Raw genomic sequence first — 17,880 nt, forward strand, 5'->3', positions numbered from 1 at the left:
TATTTTATTGGGATTTTATGTGATAGACCAACACAAAGTGGCACATAATTGTGAAGTGGAAGGAAAGTGATAAATTTTTTTCACAAATTTTTACAAATAAATATCTGAAAAGTGTGGCGTACATTTGTATTCAGCCCCCTTTACTCTGATATCCCTAACTAAAATCTAGTGGGACCAATTGCCTTCAGAAGTCACCCAATTAGTAAATAGAGTCCCCCTGTGTGTAATTTAATCTTAGTATAAATACAGCTGTTCAGTGAAGCCCTCAGAGGTTTGTTAGAGAATCTTAGTGAACAAACAGCATCATGAAGTCCAAGGAACACACCAGACAGGTCAGGGATAAAGTTGTGGAGAAGTTTAAAGCAGGGTTAGGTTATAAAAAAACATCCCAAGCTTTGAACATCTCACGGAGCTCTGTTCAATCCATCATCTGAAAATGGAAAGAGTATGGCACAACTGCAAACCTACCAAGACATGGCCGTCCACCTAAACTGACAGGCCGGGCAAGGAGAACATTCATCAGAGAAGCAGCCAAGAGGTCCATGGTAACTCTGGAGGAGCTGCAGAGATCCACAGCTCAGGTGGGAGAATCTGTCCACAGGACAACTAGTAGTTGTCCGCAAATCTGGCCTTAAGAGTGGCAAGAAGAAAGACATTGTTGAAAGAAAGCCAGAAGAAGTCCTGTTTGCAGTTTGTGAGAAGCCATGTGGAGGACACAGCAAACATGTGGAAGAAGGTGCTCTGGTCAGATGAGACCAAAATTGACCTTTTTAGCCTAAAAGCAAAACGCTATCTGTGGCTGAGAACTAACACTGCACATCACCCTGAACACACCATCCCCACCGTGAAACATGGTGGTGGCAGCATTGTGTGGTGGGGAATCTTTTCTTCAGCAGGGACGGGGAAGATGGCCAAAGTTAATGGGAAGATGGATGGAACCAAATACAGGGCAATCTTAGAAGAAAACCTGCTAGTTTAGTTAGTCTGCAAAAGACTTGAGACTGGGGCGGAGGTTCACCTTCCAGCAGGACAACGACCCTAAACATACAGCCAGAGCTACAATGGAATGGTTTAGATCAAAGCATATTCATGTGTTATAATGGTCCAGTCAAAGTCCAGACCTAAATCCAGTTGAATGAAAAGAAAGAAAAAAAGAGCGCACCAGTCTAGTGCATTATCCTTGACAGATTTATTGATTAAAAACAAGATAAAATCTACTCACAAAGGTTGAAGAAAAAATCGCATTTGTATATGGCACAGAGGCGATTAATCCAATGGTAGCAGTTTTCCAGGTCCCAGGAAGGAGGCGTACGGACTACTGCTGGCTAACGCGTTTCGAAGGTTACCCTTCTTTATCAGAGCCTTAGTAGTGTTAGTCTCACCTTTTGGTTGCAGTTCTAGAACCATTTCTCTAATAGCCCCTGTCTCCATCTAGTCTATATTTAAATAACTATTACGTCTATCATCTGATAATTGGGCTTATCTACTCCCCTGGTTTTTTCCTTTCCCCCTCCCCCTCCCTTCTAGTGGCATCATCCGATCTAGTTTATCACACATATATATATATATTCATCTATATTACTTTCAGAAACTCCACTTCAATCTATTATCCCCCTCTAATACATAGCTCAGACGGCTCTGTCTCACTTTGGCCTCTACTTTTGCCTACGTTAAAATGGAGACTATTGTTTATCATAGCAAGTCAATCTCGTGCGCCAAAGGGCGCACGGGATATGACGTCACAACCGCATTTCCGCCCTGTGGACCGCAACCCGGAAGCAGAGGAGCGGTGTGCGTTCCACCAGACTCTACTGAACATAGGAACGTGTCACCGGCCAGCAATGGAAGCCGGTACAGCCACAGTCCTCACAGAGACACTTTGCCCGAGTAAAAGAGCTGTCACCAGACATGCACACCATAAAGTATGATACTCTATCTCTGATCCTGGATTTATAACCTCTGATCAGTGTCTCTTGATGTCTGCAATCTATAGATGAGAGGGGAGAGGAGCTCCAAGGAACATTTGATATGCCTTGGCTCACTTATATAACAGTATTGGCAGGACTATTTCAGTCTATCTGTTGTCAGATGTTTTGCACTTCTGAATATATGCATGGCCGCTGATCTAAATATTAATTATAAATTAAAAATCAAAAATTAAAATCTAAAGTTAAAATACCAGAGCTAGAACTAGTAACTAGAAACTACAACTAAGATTAAATCAGATTAAAATCATAATAAACGTAAAAAGGTTTTTCACTATGGCCTTATTTTAATAATAACAACATAGCCTAGACCCACCCCTCTCAGAGGACCGCCCACTAATTAAGGGAGGAGCTTCAGAACCAACTTGACCAGTCTTGTTTGGATGGACACATGTATAAAAACCAGCAGGAGACTAACACTACTAAGGCTCTGATGAAGAAGGGTAACCTTCGAAACGCGTTAGCCAGCAGTAGTCCGTACGCCTCCTTCCTGGGACCTGGAAAACTGCTACCATTGGATTAATCGCCTCTGTGCCATATACAAATGCGATTTTTTCTTCAACCTTTGTGAGTAGATTTTATCTTGTTTTTATTCAATAAATCTGTCAAGGATAATGCACTAGGCTGGTGCGCTCTTTTTTTCTTTCTTTTCATTTAATATTAGGACATCCCATCCTTAAGAGCAGCAAGGCCGAAATCCACAGTCCTTCCTGAACCCTTGGGATCTTTTAGCTAATACACCTGTGCACAAGAGTATTTTTGCAATTTTTTTTTATACCAAATCCAGTTGAAAATCTGCGGCAAGACTTGAAAATTGCTGTACAGACGCTCTCCATCCAATCTGACAGAGCTTGAGCTTTTTTGCAAAGAAGAATGGGCAAAAATGTCCCTCTCTAGATGTGTAAAGCTGGTAGAGACATCCCCAAAAAGACTTGCAGCTGTAATTGCAGAGAAAGGCGGTTCTACAAAGTATTGACTCCGGGGGGCGCCATACAAATGCCCCCCCCCCCCACACTTTTCATATATTTATTTGTAAAAAAATTGAAAACCAGTTATTAATTTTCCTTCCACTTCACAATTATGTGCCACTTTGTGTTGGTCTATCACATAAAATCCCAATAAAATACATTTACGTTTTTGGTTGTAACATGACAAAATGTGGAAAATTTCAAGGGGTATGAATACTTTTTCAAGGCACTCTATATTACCGTTAATTTACCTGCCCTCAAGGAACTTACAAACTAAGTCTTATCTGCACATGGAGACTACATTTTTTTTTTCAACTATCGTAGTCCATGAAAAGATATATATTTTTTCTATCCGACAAGCACTGAAACTGTGAAATAAGGAAGAAAGTTTGCTAAGTTTGGGTGACTTTCATAAACATACACTTCTTGCATAGAGAAGGGAAGGATTGGAACCCCTGTCTGGCTTTTTACTGCTCCACAAAGATTGTATGAAAAAACGGAAAATACTTTATTATAAAGATATAAATTGTAAGCTCTCAGGAGTACCCTTCATGTCTTGAATTGCATTGTTCTTGTATCCCCGCCCTTTATTCTGCAATGCACTGCGCAAATTGTTGGCTCTTCATAAATTCTGTATAATAATGATCACTAGAAATGATACGACACTATGCAAATATATAACATCCCACAGGTATAACATTCCATTGGCACCCAATGTGGTAAATCCTCCAACTAAACCTTCTTTTTTTCATAATTTGATTGGATACCATCCCTGTAAAAAGTGTCTAGTTTGCCAATATAATACTAACGGAAGATATGCCAGTTATACTTTTTCTTCTACGGTAAACGGTCGTACCTACAAAATAAAACAGTTTTGTACATGTGCCACTACGGGGGTGGTCTATCTTTTGACTTGCCCCTGTGGCAAACAGTATGTAGGACGCACGATCAGGTCCTTTACCACGCGAGTGTCTGAGCATATTAATCTCATTAAGGCAGGTAGCACCAAACACACTGTGCCCCGTCATTACAGGGAGTCCCACGACCGAAACCCGGAGGGTACACAGTTTCTTATTATCGATAGGTATGTGGCCCCTTGGCGGGGGGGGGTCAATACTTAGGGGGGTCTCCAGGTTGGAGACCTACTGGATATATGAATTGGGTTCCCACTTCCCGCAGGGTATCAACGTGGAGTGGGACATCAATTCATTTATCAATCAATCATAGTCGTATTTGTGATCATTTTAGTTCATTCCATCTATTTCATTTTATTTTAATCTATTTTACTTAAGTTCATACAATTAATTTATTTTATTTTTATTTTATTTTTATCCTGTGGGGTTAGTAAGTAATATTTTTAACGGATACTTGTCAATGTTGGTTAAGATATCAACCCCTCGACCAATTTTTGAATTTAGTTTCCATCTGACTAATGTTTTCTTATATATAGGTCTTTACTGTTAGTTTTTCTGTATGTGTTAGAATGCATAAGCTACTTGGGGTGCCCCTCATTGGTAGTGTCACTAATATGTAGTACTCAGTTCATGTTAGGTCATATTTAAATTTTAGTAATATTTCCGGACTCCTTCTAATTAATAAAATTTTTTAACCTATGGCATAGGTTTAATAAACATTTTTCCTTTTCACCACCTTTGCTGACACTGGCATCTATTGCCGGGGCGCAGTGAGTCATTTCCTGTTTTTTCCATCCAATCGCTGCCCTCTATGAAGATTGTGTGCCGCCGAGGGCGGGGGACCTGGCGTGACCCCAACGGTGGGGGCGGCGATTTAGGTGGGTGTGGTTAGCCACACTCTTTACTAGTGTGAGTAACGCGAGATAAGGGGGCGGGGTGTCATGGTGCCCTGACCCATGTGATCTATTTTTCAAAACGAGGCGTGCTGCGGCGGCGGACTTCCTTTTATGACTTCCGCTACTACACACACCTCCTACACTTGGCAGAATAAAGAGGGCGGAGCGTGACGACGCTCCGGCCAATGTAATCTGGCCGTGCCGAGAAGGAGGCTTGGATTTCTATCCTGAGCATTTCCGGATCGGCCGGCCATAATATTAGCACCAATCCAAGCCTATTTTTACGTTTTTATTTTTATATTTTATTTTTCAACTTTGACATTTCAGAACAGCGGCGTGAATACCGCATTCTTGTACATTTTACTAAATAATAAAGTTTATATTTATTCATTTGAGAACCGGAAATGATGTCAGTTGGTCACTTCCTGGGTTGTGACACTCCCAGTGGGGGTCATTTCTTGTTTAAATTGCGGTGAAATAGGGGGGTCCACACCCCAGATGAAGGCTAATGAGCCGAAACATGTTGGGTGGACCCCCTATGATCACCGCTTCTGATACCATTTAAGCTGTTACATCTTTATACCATGTGAGTGTTCCTTTTTTATTACTTTTAATAAATGTATGCCTTTTAAAAACGATATTATGCCATGTGAGTCTTCTTTCTCTCATGGTTCCAAATAAACATCCGGTTGGCCTGTTCACACGTCGGGACGATTGAGGCTGCTGACAGACCCCCTTTCCTCCTTAATTGAAGTTGTGGATATCCGATGTTTATCCTGCTAGCCTTGGCGGCTATACAAGCTTTTTGTGACTTGTAAGGCATATGTCTTTTTCAAGTCCTCTATTTCTGGTAAGCCTCCTCAGATACTATGGTGATGGCTTTGGCACACACTTAGATGTCACATTGGATTTGGTGCTTTATCGTTTCATCCATCAGTGATACTCCGTTGTTGTCTTCATCAGCTAATCCTCAGAGACTGTTGGTGGTGGTTTTTGATTTTAAAATCACTTTTTTCAAGAACACTTTTTATTAATATATATGGACTTTATTCACGGATTTTTTATATATATATATATATGAATTTTTTGGTCTGGTTTTTTCACTATTCACAGGTGTATTGTTATTATGCTTTGTATGCTATTTCTTTTTCAGGTCACATGTCATTCAATTTTCTATAATATTTTCTATTTTACCTTACTATCGTAAGATAGCTTGAATTCAATTTTTATGTTTTTTTACACATAGCGCTACACTTTATTTACATTTGTTTAAGGATTGGAACCCCTGTCTGGCTTTTTACTGCTCCACAAAGATTGTATGAAAAAACGGAAAATACTTTATTATAAAGATATAAATTGTAAGCTCTCAGGAGTACCCTTCATGTCTTGAATTGCATTGTTCTTGTATCCCCGCCCTTTATTCTGCAATGCACTGCGCAAATTGTTGGCTCTTCATAAATTCTGTATAATAATGATCACTAGAAATGATACGACACTATGCAAATATATAACATCCCACAGGTATAACATTCCAATGGTGGGGATAAAACTGACCATTTACCAGAGCTTAAGATGGTGGGGATGAGCTTGGTTATTCACAAAAGCCCCTGTTGGTAGGGATGCCTTTTACCATTCACCAGAGCCCCTAATGGTGGGAATGACTTTTACCATTCACCAGAGCCCCTAATGGTGGGAATGACTTTTACCATTCACCAGAGCCTCTGATGGTGGAAATTACTTTGACCATTCACCAGAGCCTCTGATGGCAGGAATGACTTTGACCATTCACCAGAGCCCCTGATGGCGGGAATGACTTTGACCATTCACCAGAGCCCCTGATGGTGGGAATGACTTTGACCATTCACCAGAGCCTCTGATGACAGGAACAACTTTGATCATTCACCAGAGCCCCTGATGGCAGAAATGACTTTAAATGTTCACCCAAGCCCCTTATGATAGGAATGACTTTGACCATTTACCAGAGCCTCTGCTGGTGGGAATGACTTTGACCATTTACACAGAGCCTCTGATGGCAGAAACGACTTTGATTATTCACTAGAGCCCCTAATGGTGGGAACGACTTTGACCATTCACCAGAGCTGTGAGGATGCAAATGAATTTGACCATTTACCAGTGTCCTTGATGAAGGTAATGACTTGACCATTCATCAGAGCCCCTGATGGTCGGCATGACTTTGACCATTCACCAGCGCCCCTCATGGTGGGAATTACTTTGACTATTCACCCGAGCCCCTAATGATGGGAATAACTTTGACCATTCAACAGAGCCCCTGATGATAGGAATGACTTTGATCATTAATGTAAGCCCCTATTGGTGGGAACAACTTTGATCATTCACCAGAGCCCCAGATGGCGGGAATGACTTTGACCATTCACTAAAGCCCCTGATGGTGGGATTAAGTTTGACTGTTCACCTGAGCCCCTTATGATAGAAATTACTTTGACCATTTACCACCATTGCGTCTGATGGTGGGAATTACTTTAACCATTCACCCGAGCCCCTTATGATGGAAATGACTTTGACCATTCACCCTAGCCCCTTATGATTTGACCATTCACCCTAGCCCCTTACCAGAGCCTCTGATGGTGGGAATGACTTTGATCATTAACAGAGCCCCTGTTGGTGGGAATGACTTTGACTGTTCACCAGAGACAAGGATGAAGGGAATGACTTTGACCATTCACCAGAGCCTGTGAGGATGCAAATTAATTTGACCATTCAAAAAAGCCTCTAATGGTGGGAACGACTTTGACCATTCACCAGTGCCCCTGATGAAGCGAATGACTTGACCATTCACCAGCGCCCCTGATGGGCGGAATGACTTTAACTTCTCACCCAAGCCCCTGATGGGAATAACTTTGACTATTCAACAGAGCCCCTGATAAAAGGAATGACTTTGATCATTAATGTGAGCCCCTAATGGTGGGAATGACTTTAACCATTCACCAGAGCCCCTGATGGTGGGAATGACTTTGACCACTCATCAGAGCCCGTGAGGATGCAAATGAATGTGACCATTCACCAGAGCCTCTAAAGGTGAGAATGACTTTTACCATTCACCAGTGCCCCTGGTACTCAGCTTTACTCCACTATTTTGTAATAAAGGATAACTACTGATGTTGATTTACCGGGGTGCCGGCTTCTTTCTGTAGACTATAAGCCATAGTATGACTTCTATACAGCAGATGCCTTGGGTCTAGAACAGTGTTGTTCAACCTTTTTTTCAATTAAGGCACCCTTTAGAACTGTGAACAGTGCTGTGGAACCCTGGTTGGAAAACCCTGGTCTAGAACCTCCTAGCCTGAGCACCCAATAGCTAAAACTGTGGATTGAAGTGGAGGTTGTAGAACTGTCTCACCTGTTTCCATACTATGGATTATGTCTGAATTGTGCAACTAAGAGGAGGGACATTAATTCACATTGGGTAGGGTGAGCCTTTAAATCTAAACTCTAGACCAGGGGTCCCAAACTGGCGGCCCTCCAGCTGTTGCGAAACTACAAGTCCCATGAGGCATTGCAAGGCTGACAGTTACAAGTATAACTCCCATTGGCAGAGGCATGATGGGACTTGTAGTTTTGCAACTGCTGGAGGGCCGCCGGTTTGAGACCCCTGAGGTTTGTATTCCCTAATACGTCATTAAATTAATCTCTTTTGAATAAGGATGGTGTAATAACTCTCTATTTGAATTGGCATCAGCCTCCTGCAGTCCCTATATAGTAGAGTTCCAAACATGGGAGGGAGAAGCAACACAAAGAGCCAATGAGTCTTGCAGTTCATGTGCTAACAAGGAGCATGCTGGTAAGAGAGAGCAGAGTGACAGAGAGATAAACTCATTGGTGTTCTGCATCTCCTTCACTGTGAAGTCACAAGCTGGGGGCAGGTCTTGGTGGAGGTGGCTGTCACTCAGCACAGGAGACTGAGGACATCTAGTGGCGTAAAAAATGTACTGCAGAGACAGCTCAGGATTTAAGGTGCATATGGTAGTAAAAGCTGAGTTTTTTTCTTTTATCTTATAATTTATTTTTATTTTTTTTTATGGAGTTTTGCTTTAAATAATCCAGATTATATATGTTTTCTTCCTGATCTTTCTACTGACTCTAACAAAATGTACGCCTCCTTGATCAGTTCCAGTGTAAGACTGCAGGTGCTGACAAAGTTCCATCACTTTAACTATTAACACATCACAATCTGCCCGCTGGGAACCAAACTCCCTTCCACAAGGCAAGAAGCCTCTGAGAGTCCTGCTGACGTCCGCGTATAAATAATAGTTTCAGGAATATGATGTAACGGCCTACAGATGTATCCAGAGTTATTATTTATTTTCCAAACGACAGATGCTCGAGCTATTGTGCCTGAATAACACTTGTTTCTCATTCGGGGAGAAAATTTGACAAATCGGTGTCTCAGCACAGGCTGCTGAGCTGGAACATCCACCGTCCAATAAATATCAATGCCTAAAGGGGAACTCTGAAGTATCATTGAAGAGTATCAAAAACCCAAAAATATAATATATTGCAGTCCTTACCTGTAGTGGCTACAATAGTGTTCTCAACTTTTATTTCCTTTATGATAACCTGACGATCCTGTCAGTAACACACTTCCTAGTGTAATAGTTCAAAGAGAGCACCAAATTAAAAATCCTATGTCATTATTGCTCAATTCTCAATATGGCGCCTGGGGCACATTCCCCCCTGCCCCCCCCCCGCTCCAGCTTCTGCCCTGGACCTATGTGTCTACATGCTTTTTACGCCTGGCTATGAGGTTGCACAGGGTGCTCCCCTTTCCCATGCTGTTGTCTGACAATCTAGCTAGCAAGGTGATGACTGCTGGATAACCAGCACTTGCCTTGGCTCCAAGCAGTTGCCTGAGACCAGCAGTGGGAGGTGTAATGCAGAGAGTGGGGAGTGGGGGGCTTGTCAGCCTTCTATCCCTCTGCATTCTTCTTGCCGACACTTGTCTTGAGAACGTGCTTGGAGAAGAGACAAGCATCTGTTGTTGAGCAGCCTCCGCCTCACTGTCAGAGGACCACAGCGGAAGGGGCACCCTTTCCGACCCTGTAGTTAGGCTTACAACATAGGAACATGGGACTACATGTAATGTGCCCCATGGCAAACAGAATACTGAAAAAAAATTAAGTGAAAGTTCTTCTTTAAGAGAGTGCAGTCTACCTACCTCTGAGTCACCCCATTTATCCAGAGGGATCCAATGGGCATTACAATTTGAGCCTTTTATGCAACTGGCAACTGGTGGTTTGGTATTTGGGTTATAAGTTACATTGTGGTGATGGAGAGTAGTAGACTTATGTCTTCAAATGCAATCGCAAAGGGGAAGGAGGATAGTTCTGCCTAAATAAGGAGGGAACAGTCATTTGGGACAGGTCTGATCACTATTGCCATTGAGAGTGGTCAGCCAGTGGTCTTCCCACTTAACTCTTGGATGTAAGATTATCTTGTGTGTATGTGGGCTGCCATAGGGACTAAACTGAGGTTAAGGGTTATTTTTAGAGTTTATGCTAAGGATTTGAAATTCGATATAGGGTTCATTTTAAGGTTAAGATAGGTCAGATTTAGAGGATAGAGGATAGGCTGTAGAGATTAATGTTAGGGGTTAAGGTTGGGGTTTAGAGCTAATGTAAAAGGTAAGGTTGAGGTTATGGTTAGATTTTGGAGACAGGTTATGCTTTGTGATTAAATTTATAGGACGGATTGAGGCTTGAGGTTAATTTTAGGGGTAAGGTTGAGGTTAGATTTAGGGCATAGATTGTTGTTTAGGGTTGAATTTAGGACATAGATTGCAGTTTAGGGTTAGATTAAGAGGATAGGTTTTAGACTAAGGTAAATGTTAGGGGTTAAGGTTGAGGTTTACAGCTAAGGAGCGATGTAAGGTTGAGTTTATGGTAATGTTTTGGGGCCAGGTTGTGCTTTGTGGTTACATTTATTATAGGACCAATTGAAGTTTGAGGCTAATTTTAGGGGTAGGTTTGAGGTTAAGGGTTAGATTTAGGGCATAAATTGTGGTTTAGGGTTAGATTTGGAGGATATGCTGTAGACTGAGGGTAATGTTAGGGGTTAAGGTTGAGGCGTAGAGCCAATGTAAGAAGTAAGGTTGAGGTTATCTTTTGGAGATAGGTTGTGCTTTGTGATTAAATGTATAGGACTGGTTGTGGTTTGAGGCTCATTTAAGGGGTGAGGTTGAGTTTAAGGGTTAGCTTTAGGCCATATATTAAGTTTAGGATTGAATTCAGAGCATAGATTGTGGTTTAGGGTTAGATTTAGAGCAGGAGGTCTCCAAACTATGGCCCTCCAGTTGTTCAGGAACTACAATTTCCATCATGCCTTGTCATGTCTGTGAATGTCAGGATTTTACAATGCCTCATGGGATATGTAGTTCTGCAACAGCTGGAGGGCCGTAGTTTGGAGATACCTGATTTAGAGGATAGGCTGTAGACCGAGGTCCACATTAGGGGTTAAGGTTGGAGTGTAGAACAAATGTATGAAGTAAGGTTGAGGTTATGGTTATGGTTATGTTTTGGGGGCAAATTTGCTTTATGGTTACATTTATAAGTTTGAGGTTAATGTTAGGGGTAGGGTTGAGGTTAAGGGTTAGATTTAGAGCACTGATTGTGGTTTAGGGTTAGATTTAGAGGATAGGATGTAGACTGAGGTTAATGTTAGGGGTTAAAGTTGGAGTGTAAAGCCAATGTAAGAAGTAAGGTTGAAGTTATGGTTATATTTTTGGAGACACGTTGTGCTTTGTGGTTAAATTTATAGGACTGATTGAGGATTGAGGATAATTTTAGGGGTATGGTTGAGGGTAAGGGTTAGCTTTAGGGCATATATTGGGTTTAGTGTTGAATTTAGGGCATAGATTGTGGTTTAGGGCTAGAGGATAGGCTGTAGACCGAGGTTCACATTATGGGTTAAGGTTGGATTGTAGAGCAAATGTATGAAGTACCATTAGGCTTATGGTTATGTTTTGGGGGCAGATTGTGCTTTGTAGTTACATTTATAGGACTGATTGTGTTTGAGGTTAATGTTAGGGGTAGGGTTAAGGTTAAGGGTTAGATTTAGGGCATAGATGGTTAATGTTAGGGGTTAAGGTTGGAGTGTAAAGCCAATGTAAGAAGTAAGGTTGAGGTTATGGTTATATTTTTGGAGACACGTTGTGCTTTGTGGTTAAATTTATAGGACTGATTGAGGATTGAGGTTAATTTTAGGGGTATGGTTGAGGGTAAAGGTTAGATTTAGGGCATAGATTGTGGTTTAGGGTTAGATTTAGAGGATAGGTTGTAGATTGAGGTTCATTTAGGGGTTAAGTGAGGAGTATACAGCCAATGTAAGAAGTAAGGTTGAGGTTGTGGTTATGTTTTGGAGACACATTGTGCTTTTGGGTTAAATTTATAAGTTTGATTGAAGTTTGAGGCTAATTTTAGTGGTAAGTTTGAGGTTAGCTTTAGGGCATATATTGAGTTTAGTGTTGAATTCAGGGAACAGATTGTGGTTTAGGGCTAGAGGATAGGCTGTAGACCAAGGTTCACATTAGGGGTTAAGGTTGGAGTGTAGAGCAAATGTATGAAGCACCGTTAAGCTTATGGTTATATTTTTTGGAGACACGCTGTTCTTTGTGGTTAAATTTTTAGGACTGATTGAGGATTGAGGTTAAATTTAGGGGTATGGTTGAGGGTAAAGGTTAGATTTAGGGCATAGATTGTGGTTTAGGGTTAGATTTAGAGGATAGGTTGTAGATTGAGGTTCATTTAGTGGTTAAGTGAGGAGTGTACAGCCAATGTAAGAAGTAAGGTTGAGGTTGTGGTAATGTTTTGGAGACACGTTGTGCTTCGGGGTTAAATTTATAGGTCTGATTGAAGTTTGAGGTTAATTTTAGGGGTAGGGTTGAGGTTAAAGGTTAGATTTAGGGCATAGATTGTGGTTTATGGTTAGATTTAGATTATAGGCTGTAGATTGAGGTTAATGTTAGGGGTTAAGGTTGTGGTGTAGAGCTAAGGAACCAAGAAAGGTATGGGCTTTGCAGTTAAATGTATAGGACTGATTGACGTTTGGGGTTATATTAGGGGATAGCTTGAGTACTGGTGTTAGGCTCAAGTAAAGGGAAGGGTTTAGAGGTTTGGTTCAAGTTTAAGGCCTTTTTCACATATGTGCGGCCACGGTTCCGAGCATGGGGTCCGGCGCGTTCCTGTTCACCGGTTCAGGTGGGAATCAGGCAATTTTTGCCTGAATTCGCACCTGAACCAGACTCAAACACGCACAGGACCCTTTTGGAATGCGTACCGCTGCCGCCCCGGAACTGTGTGAACCGGCTCCATTGAGAGCCAGTCACACTTGCATGTCATGTGAATTGGATGCGGGGAAACATGTGAACCCGGCCTAAAAGTTTAGACTGAGGTTTAAGGCTAGAGTTGGGTGTAGAGAAATCCAAAGAGGGTAACGCCGCTCCAGGTGATCAAAATAAATTAGATCCAGATATGCTGGGGGCAAGCCACAGCTCACCACCGGGATAATAGGAAAAGAAGAAACATCTGCACACCGACAATGTTGATCCAACGTGGATTTATTAAAACAAAAATGTACTCATGACTGCCACTAAGACAAGAACACAGGAGAGGTGACGCGTTTCACACTGCAATGGTGCTTCTTCAAACCACTTGGTCGATATTGTCGGTGTGCAGCCGTTTCTTCTTTTCCTAGAGTTGGGTGTAAGTTGAGGTTATGAAAGTTAGTTTTTTGTTAGCACTATATATATATGCACCGCATCCGGTAAACCTCATCAAGTACTAATGGGTGATGATGTTTTAATCACATACGGTATTTTTGAATATTGGTGCGCGCAAAACATCCATGCCAATGATCAAAAGCGGTCACACTGTTTTAGACCAAATGGAAATTTTGCTTTCCGCAGCTTTAAATAGCTTGCATTATACATTTATAACAAAAAAAGGAGAAAAAAAAAAAGATTAATTTGTCATCTAAGGATTATATCCGTTTAAAAGCTGTAAGCTCACCAGCGTGCGATTCTGCCAAACATATAGTTTTACTCTCTGTTTAAATTCTATAATACTCATGATTAAAATAACTACTGCGGGTGCTGTGTTGGCTATAGTCCTCTCACTCTGTATTAAAAAAATAATGCTATAGGGTGACAGCTAGCAAACAAGGAGTGGTCTAACCCAGCCAAAGTCGACTTAATAGCATTCATTTTAAAATAAAACTCAGTGAAATAATGTCATGTTTGTGGTGAAAGTCTGGGATAAAAATTGGTATGTGCACAAATTCATATTATTGGTGGGTTGTAATAGCACTCTAGGTAAAGCTGAAGTTTAATCTGCTTATATTTTGCCTTCCCTGGTACCTCCTTTTCCTCCCATCATCAACATGCTAATGATATTTCTGTTCCAAACCTTCCTGCATTCCTACCTTGTACTACACCCAGTGTCATCACTGGCCCTTGGCACTTCTCTATGCACTGCAAGCAGATCATGACTGGTGGGAGGGGCCAGTAGGGTGCTGTACAGAGTTTCCTGAAAACATCACAGCGCCCTGCCTCAGTACTCCTCTTAAAGTGGCTTTAAAGGCTCATTTTTTTAAATTTCATGCACGAGAGCTGAGCGGGTCTCCCATTCCTCATTGGCTGAGACACCAGCGAGAGCCATTGGCTCCTGCTACTGTCAATCAGAGCCAGTGAGTTGGTTTCAGTGGAAGGAATTATGCTCCATCACTGGTGTCAGTGGGAGGAATATTGCCCCACTGTTGGTGTCAGTGGGAGGAATAGTGCCCCATCATTGTTGTCAGTAGAAAAAAGTGCACAATCGTTTATATCAGTGGGAGGAATTATGCTCCATCATCGGTGACAGTGGAAGGAACACTGCCCCACTATTGGAGTCATTTGGAATAATAGTTCCCCATCATTAGTGACAGTGGAAGGAATAGTGCTCCATGGTTAGTGTTAGTGGGAGGAATAATGCTCCATTGTTGGTGTCAGTGGAAAGAATAATGCTCCATTGTTGGTGTCAGTGGAAAGAATAATGCTCCATTGTTGGTGTCAGTGGGAGAAATACTGCCTCTCTGTTGGTGTCTGTGAAAGGAATGGTGCCTCATCCTTGGTGTCAGTGAGAGGAATAGTGTCTCATATCAATGGGGGTAATAGTGTCCCAAGGGCATTTAACCATTGGAAGATGTTCCCTCCTGTTTCACCAACTGAGATCCAGCTGGAGCTTACGTTGGGCATCCTCTCCTCACTTGTTTTGGCACAGGAGCAAAAGGATAGTAAGCATTATATAATGCTGGGGCTTGCTTTAAAGCAAGCCTGTTGGTTTGTTCCACGTGGGCACAAAGCAAGTTCACAAGAATTAGGTTTAGAACAACAGTAAATTAGCTTTATATCAAATATGGCCAAAACGTGACATTCACACCTAGACAAACTTGTTGTCCATCCCATCCCAAAACTATAGACATTATTATGGAGTTGGACCCCCTTTGTGGCCCCTCTGGGAAGACTTTTCACAAGGTTTTTGATTAGCAATGGTACTCTGTGCTCATTTAGACAAAAGAGTATTTTTGAGGTCAGGCATTGATGCTGAGCAAGAAGACTTGGCTGCTCTTGGCATTCCAGTTCATCCCAAGGGTGTTCGGTTGGGTTGAGGTCAAGGCCCTTGCAGGACACACATGTTCCTCCACACCAAACTCATCAAACCACGTCTTCATTGAGCTGGCATTGTGCACAGGGGTACATTCGTGCTACCTCAGACTTTTTCCCTGCACTTGAAAGTGCGCACTTATCTAAAATGTCTTTGTATGCCATAGAATTAATAGTATCCTTCACTGGATACACCGAAACTCAGTCATTTGGAGAGATATCCTCTCATTTTATGCTTAAAAGAACCACACAAAACACAAAATGAATATATTAGTGAAGTTCATTATTGCCATGGTTTGAGTTCTTTGAATAGAGTCTTGGAGTACACCTTTCACCTTACTGGAAGTATCATGGAAAGCCATGAGTCATAACCGACCTTATGGTTTAACACCTTCACCATGCTGGCAGTACCGTGCAAAGCCATGGGTCATAACCGACCTTATGGTTTAACACCTTTACCATGTTGGTAGTGTCATGGAAAACCATTGGTCATAACTGGCCTCATGGTTTTGCAACTTTCATCATGCTGGCGATGCCATGGAAATCCATGTGTTAACACCCTTTACCATGCTGGCAGTGCAATGGAAAGCCATGAGTCATTATTGACTTCATGGTTTAACATCTTTAACCATTCTGGCAGTACCATCGAATCCCATTGTTTAAAAGTTTAAATTAGTATTTTTTGCTAGAAAATTACTTAGAACCCCCAAACATTATATATTTTTTTAGCAGAGACCCTAGAGAATAAAATGGCAATCGTTGCAATATTTTATGTAACACAGTATTTGCGCAGCAGTCTTTCAAACACAATTTCTTTCGAAAAAATACATTTTAATGAATAAAAAAAAAAAAAAAACCCACATTATTTACCCCAATTTTTTAGTGTAATGTGAAACATGATGTTACGCTGAGTAAATAGATATCCAACATGTCATGCTTTAAGATTGCGCACTCTTGTGGAATGGCAACAAACTACAGTACTTAAAAATCTTCATAGGCGACACTTTGAAAATGTTTACAGGTTACCTATTTAGAGTTACAGAGGAGGTCTTGCATTATTGCTCTCACTCTAATAAACGCGGCCATACCTCATGTGTGGTTTCAACACCGTTTACATATGCTTGTATGACTTACGTATGCACTCGCTTCTGCACGCAAGCACGGAGGAATGGAGAGCTTTACATTTTTTTAAAAATTTATTTTACTTTTTTTTTTTCACTGTCCCTTTTTTTTGATCACTTTTATTCCTTTTTTGTAGCACCCTGGAGTTTAGGTAGGGTTGCTCCTCACAAATTTACTTGCCAGGAATAATTATCCTGGTTGATTGTTAGAGAATGAGATCTATTGATCTGTCCCTAAGTTTGGCCTTGTTGCACTGTTCTCTTCTACCACTAGGTGGCCGGGTACTTGGTGGTACTAGATATGAGAAGGGCAACGCAGGGTCAGGTTATGGGTATGTGGGGTATCTCAGCCAATAGGTAGGGGTTTTCTTGAATCCCTTGGCCTGCTGGGAGAGCCTATATATTCGGGTGGAGTCAGGTGATCTATGTTCTGTGCCACCTGGGTGGACCTGTGTTGTACTGCCCGGGCTGCTAGGCCGGAGTTTGAGCCTATCCCGGGCACATCTGGCCGCTAGGCTGTCTGAGGGCCTATCCAGAAGCAAGAGAGCAGTGCAGGGTTGGGATTGCGGCTTGCAGTCCAACCAAAAGTGACGGTTCTGCCAGCCAGAGAACCTGTCATGGTCGGAGGTAGAGGGGAAGCTGTCACCAGTAAAGGACTATCCACCTTATTACCAGGGACCACAGTGAGTAACTGAAGCAAGTACTGGAGCAGCATTCTCACCAACCGGGGACTGTGAAGAATCAGGAAACTTCAGTGGGTATCAAGCCAGGGACCCAGCCAGCAGAGGTGAAGCTTGAGAGGTATCTTGAGGTATCTTGACCGTGAGCTCAGTGGGCTGAAGAGCTACAAGGAGTGATTGTAGTGGAATAGAAATGAACTGTTACGCTTTGTGTTAGGAACTGTTAAAGACTGTTGCCATAGGAGACAGCATTCCTGCCCATGCAGATGCAATGCAATGTCTTGCTGGATGCCTTTCCCTGCATTGCTGTCCTCCTATCGAAGTCTCGGAGTCTGCCAATTGAACTTGCAACTACCTAAGGGTGTCCTGGCCCTAACCCTCTTTCCCCCAAAAGTTTGTTAAGAGAAATAAACTCTCTTTTGCATTCAAGAAGTGTCTGGCGCCCAATGAATTTAATCATCTTGCACCGACTATGCCTCACAACCCACCACACACAGAAGGATGTCAGCTATCTTGGGCCCTGGAGGTTCTCATTAGATCGAAGGAGGCCTGAGGCCTTGCTTTATTTACAAGGAATGTAAACATTCCCTGCAAAATAGGGATGACAGGTCCTCTTTTTTGATCTATCTGGGGTCAAAAAGACC

Source organism: Aquarana catesbeiana, linkage group LG10, assembly GCF_042186555.1.
Source record: "Aquarana catesbeiana isolate 2022-GZ linkage group LG10, ASM4218655v1, whole genome shotgun sequence".
NCBI lineage: Eukaryota > Metazoa > Chordata > Amphibia > Anura > Ranidae > Aquarana > Aquarana catesbeiana.